Below are 6076 nucleotides of genomic sequence, written 5' to 3' on the forward strand. Positions count from 1 at the left end.
GGCTGCGCTGATTGGCTGAGCTGTCTGCCCACGTGACGCACCGCCCTGGCTAGCCGCAGGGGGCGTGGGCTGTGGACTCTCTCCAGGCTGCGGCGCAGGCGGACTTGGCTGAGAAAAGCTGATCTTCTTCCTCCCAGCCGGGTGAGACCGGCTCCTTAACCTCACCTGGCTTCTCTGAAGTTGTTTATCTGTCTTGCGGTCCTTGGCTAGGCGGAGTCATGCTTCCACACTCAGAATTGGTGAGGCGGTTTATTCCCCTACAGGATGTTTGGAGCCCAGCATTTGGCTTAAAGGAATTTGAAATTTGAAAAGAAAAAAACGAACAAACACAAGCCTTTTCTGCCTGGTCCCGCAGGGTCCCAGGCAGTTGGTTAGCAAGAGAAACAAACCTGGGGCGTAGCTTTCGCCCGACTGACCGCTTGGTTTTGCTTTTAGGAAGCTTTCTGGGTATAAGGGAACACAATTCCCCACAATTCCATCCTCCCCAGTGCTGAATGTGAGTTAATGCTCACTAACCGCCCCCCAACACCCCGCCCCCCCCCGGTGATGCAAAACTTGCCAAATTGCTTCCCTTAAAATCTATCTCATCACACGAAAATCCTGGGTTTATTTAAATCGTGGATATACAGAAACTGAAGTTCCCAGAACTTGCTCAGAATCTCAGGTCCTGTTGGCATATCTCAGACTTCGTACTTTTAATAAACGTTCTATCACGAGTTTGAAACTGTTTGGTGGTGGGAGTCCCTTAGTTCAGACACTGAGAAATTACCTGAGTGAATTGAAGGCGTGGAAGAATTAATTTGGAAATTAAAGGACAATTTGAAAGGATAGACTATAGTAAAAAGGAGTGATAACAGAAAAATTTTAAGGGAGAACACGATGGTGTGATCACTCACCTAGAGCCAGACATCCTGGAATGTGAAGTCAAGTGGGCCTTAGAAAGCATCACTACGAACAAAGCTAGTGGAGGTGACCGAATTCCAGTTGAGCTATTTCAAATCCTAAAAGATGATGCTGTCAAAGTGCTGCACTCAGTATGCCAGCAAATTTGGAAAACTCAGCAGTGGCCACAGGACTGGAAAAGGTCAGCTTTCATTCCAATCCCAAAGAAAGGCGATGCCAAAGAATGCTCAAACTACCGCACAATTGCACTCATCTCACACGCTAGTAAAGTAATGCTCAAAATTCTCCAAGCCAGGCTTCAGCAATACATGAACCATGAACTTCCAGATATTCAAGCTTGTTTTAGAAAAGGCAGAGGAACCAGAGATCAAATTGACAACATCCGCTGGATCATGGAAAAAGCAAGAGAGTTCCAGAAAAACATCTATTTCTGCTTTCTTGACTATGCCAAAGCCTTTGACTGTGTGGATCATAATAAACTGTGGAAAATTCTGAAAGAGATGGGAATACCAGACCACCTGACCTGCCTCTTGAGAAACCTGTATGCAGGTCAGGAAGCAACAGTTAGAACTGGACATGGAACAACAGACCGATTCCAAATAGGAAAAGGAGTACATCAAGGCTGTATATTGTCACCCTGCTTATTTAACTTCTATGCAGAGTACATCACAAGAAACGGTGGACTGGAAGAAGCACAAGCTGGAATCAAGATTGCTGGGAGGACTATCAATAACCTCAGACATGCAGATTACACCACCATTATGGCAGAAAGTGAAGAGGAACTAAAAAGCCTCTTGATGAAAGTGAAGGAGGAGAGTGAAAAAGTTGGCTTAAAGCTCAACATTCAGAAAATGAAGATCATGGCATCCAGTCCCATCACTTCATGGGAAATAGATCGGGAAACAGTGGAAACAGTGTCAGACTTTATTTTTGGGGTCTCCAAAATCACTGCAGATGGTGACTGCAGCCATGAAATTAAAAGACGCTTACTCCTTGGAAGGAAAGTTATGATCAACCTGGATAGCATATTCAAAAGCAGAGACATTATGTTGTCCACAAAGGTCCATCTAGTCAAGGCTATGGTTTTTCCAGTGGTCATGTATGGATGTGAGAGTTGGACTGTGAAGAAGGCTGAGCACCGAAGAATTGATGCTTTTGAACTGTGGTGTTGGAGAAGACTCTTGAGAGTCCCTTGGACTGCAAGGAGATCCAATCAGTCCATTCTAAAGGAGATCAGACCTGGGTGTTCATTGGAAGGACTGATGCTAAAGCTGAAACTCCAATACTTTGGCCACCTGATGCAAAGAGTTGACTCATTGGAAAAGACTCTGATGCTGGGAGGGATTGGGGGCAGGAGGAGAAGGGGATGACAGAGGATGAGATGGCTGGATGGCATCACCGACTCGATGGACATGAATTTGAGTAAACTCTGTGAGTTGGTGATGGACAGGGAGGCCTGGCGTGCTGTGATTCATGGGGTCGCAAAGAGTTGGACACGACTGAGTGACTGAACTGAACTGAGTATAATGATGTGCAGAGTTTACTTACCTGTTGCATTATTTTGTTACCTATTGCATTATTTCGTTGAAGATACGTATCTTTCTGAACAGATCAATGGTTTGGAATTTTCAGAAAGCTCTTAGTGGATAGGAATAATCAACTCTGTTTTGTATTGTGTTAAGGAAAAGAAGTACAGTGATAGATATTGCAAAATAGTGTTAACCATTTTTTAAAATCTGGCTTTATGACACGTTGTTCTAGGGTTTTCTTTTTTCTTTTGTTTCCTGTTTCCCTTCAGAATGAAAGAAGATGAGAATGTGGAAGTCAATATGTATTTTGCATGTTTTGTCTGGCTTCCTTGTTGCACATCATCTCATATACAGCCTTCAGTATGAGTAGCCACAGCCTAACATTACCTGTTTTTATGTAATATTACCTGACAGGGGATACCATTAATGGCACAAAATTAATTTCAAATTATAAAGCTTCATCTGAAACATTATAAAAGGTAGCAATAAAAGCGGGCTTCCCTGGTGGCTCAGTGGTAAAGAATCTGCCTGCCAGTGCAGGAGACTTCTTTGCTCCCTGGGTGAGGAAGATCCCCTGGAGAAGGAAATGGCAACACATTCCAGTATTGTTGCCTGGGAAATCCCATGGACAGAGGAGCCTGGTGGTCTACAGTCTATGGGGATGCAAAAGAGCCAGACTCGACTTAACAACTAAATAACAGCAGCAGCAACAACGAAAACAATAAAGGTGCATCTAAATTTTTTGTAAGAAAATGGTTGGAGGAGTTCTGAAAAGGTGTGTAATAAGATGTAGGTGTCACATCTTGAGAAGACCTCTGAGACTCTTATTTAGGGACTTCCATATTGCTTGTGGGCTCACTCTGCATCACCCACCATCCTCTGACCATTTGTTTAGATAAGAAAATATCTAAAAGTCAAGGTTTTGTCAAACATGGGTGGTTTGGCTTTTGTTAAGGTGACTTTACATATCTTTGCTCTTAACAACTGTTCGTTGATTTCATAGTTTGATTCTTAGAAGTAACTTTTTATTTTTCTCATTATTGAGGTTTTAAGAGTCACTTTATCATCTTTTCCTCATTCTTTGACATCAGAATGTCTCATGTGGGTTATAAACCACCTGAATTTGGATTATTTGGGATATCTGTTAAAATGCAGATTCCTTAGATTCCCCAGTTTTGGGGGGAGTGTTTGTGTGTGATTGGGCATGGCAGGATAGTACAAGGTACATTCTTAAGGACAGAGGAGTCTGAGTTCTCTGAAGATTTCATAGAGCTGATCTGCTAGAATGCCCATAGACTTCCTACCTGTAGACTTATATGTGTAAGAAATAGGCCTCTGTTAATTTATTTGTGGCTGAACCTAATCGTAATTGACAGAATGAATATCACAAAGTAAAATGAAATGAATGCATCACCTCTTAAATGTAAAAGACATAAAACATGATGAAACAAATTTTTCCACCTTGACAGAGATTATCTGTCTTAGTAAGTTTTGTCCACTTGCCTTGAAGTTTAATTTTTTAAATTAAAAAATTGAATTTAGACTGTAGTTTGTTCATTGCTCTATCTCTAGCTGCTGCTGAACAGTACATAGTAGAAACTTAATAAATAATTGGTGAACAGATGAGTTTTTTAATCACTAAAGGAAAGTTTATATATAGGTGGTATAAGTAAATTATCTTTCCTAGGAAACGTTTTATGAAATCTTTGTGCATATTTGTCAGTTATCCTTGAAATTTAGCCATTCCACCATGCTATGTTTAGAGTTTGAGTTCATGAGTATTGACTAATATTTGGTATGATCTGAGGGAATTTCCAGTTCTCTTGTATTGCTCCAGTTTGTTTTCCTCCCTGCTTCTGAAACTAGTATTAATGATTATTTTATTTCCTGGCACTATCCTCTTTTTCTTGTCCATCCTCCTATATTTTTCATTTTATTATTATTTTCCCTTTAAGTTCTGAGAGAATTCTTCCAACTGAGCTTTAAATTCATTGGTCCAATTTCCTTTACTCTATGTTTTATGTTTTAGTTGCTCAGTTGTGTCCAGCTCTTTGCAACCCCATGGACTGTGTAGCCTGCTAGGCTCTTCTGTCCATGGAGATTCTCCAGGCAAGAATACTGGACTGGGTTGCCATGCCCTCCTCCAGGGGATCTTCCCAACTCAGGGATCGAACCCAGGTCTCCCACACAGGCGGATTCTTTACCCTCTGAGTTACATAGTAACTCACTCTAAAATGCTCCGAAAGGATGTTCTTCTTTGAACTGCTGATGTTTTAATTGTGTGCATTAATTTTCTTTATGTATTCTTATAAAAGATTGCTTTGAAAATTTACCATCAGTAACTGATATGAGTCTCAGTGAAGGCTGGATCAGTCAGTTCAGATCAGTCAGTCAGTTGTGTCTAACTCTTTGCGATCCCATGGACTGGAGTCCCACCTGGCTTCCCTGTTGATCACTAACTCCCGGAGCCTGCTCTAACTCATGTCGCATTGAGGCACCATCCAACCATCTCATCCTCCATTGTCTTCTTCTCCTCCTGCCTTCTGTCTTTCCCAGCATCAGGGTCTTTTCCAGTGAGTCAGTTCTTCACATCAAGTAGCCAAAGTATTGGAGTTTCAGTTTTAGCTTCAGTCCTTCCAGTGAAAATTCAGGACTGATTTTCCTTATGATTGAGTGGTTTGATCTTGCTGTTCAAGGGACTCTCAAGAGTCTTCTCCAACACCATAGTTCAAAAGCATCAATTCTTCAGTGCTCAGCTTTCTTTATGGTCCATCTCTCACATCCATGCATAACTACTGGAAAAACCATAGCTTTGGCTAGATGGACATTTGTTGGTAAAGTCATGTCTCTGCTTTTCAGTATGCTGTCTAGGTTTGTCATAGCTTTTCTTCCAAGGAGCAAGTAACTTTTAATTTCATGGCTGCAGTAAACCATCTGCAGTGGTTTTGAACCCCCCCCAAAATAAAGTCTGTCACTGTTTCCATTGTTTCCCCATCTACTTGCCATGAAGTGATGGGACCAGATGCCATGATCTTAGACTTTTGAATCTTGAGTTTTAAGCCAGCTTTTTCACTCTCCTCTTTCACCTTCATCAAGAGGTTTTTTAGTTCCTCTTTGCTTTCTGCTATAAGACTGGTGTCACCTGCATATCTGAAGTTATTGATACTTCTCCCTGAAATCTTGATTCCAGCTTGTGCTTCATCCAGTCTGGCATTTCTCTTGATGTACGCTGCATTTAAGTTAAATAAGCAAGGTGATAATATATAGCCTTGATGTACTCCTTTCCCAATTTGGAACCAGTCCCTTATTCCATGTCCGGTTCTGTTGCTTCTTGACTTGTGTACAGATTTCTCAGGAGACGGGTAAGGTGGTCTGGTATTCCCATCTCTTGAAGAATTTTCCAGTTTGTTGTGATTCAAAAAATCAGAGGCTTTAGCGTAGTCAATGAAGCCAAAGTAGATGTTTTTCTGGGATTCTTTCATTTTTTCTATGATCCAACGGATGTTGGCAATTTGATTCCTAGTTCCTCTCCCTTTCCTAAATCCAGCTTGAATATCTGGAAGTTCTCTATTCATTTACTGTTGAAGCCTGGCTTGGAGAATTTTGAGCATTACTTTGCTAGCATGTGAGATGATGCAATTGTG

This window comes from Ovis canadensis, chromosome 1, assembly GCF_042477335.2.
Source record: "Ovis canadensis isolate MfBH-ARS-UI-01 breed Bighorn chromosome 1, ARS-UI_OviCan_v2, whole genome shotgun sequence".
In the NCBI taxonomy this organism is placed as follows: domain Eukaryota; kingdom Metazoa; phylum Chordata; class Mammalia; order Artiodactyla; family Bovidae; genus Ovis; species Ovis canadensis.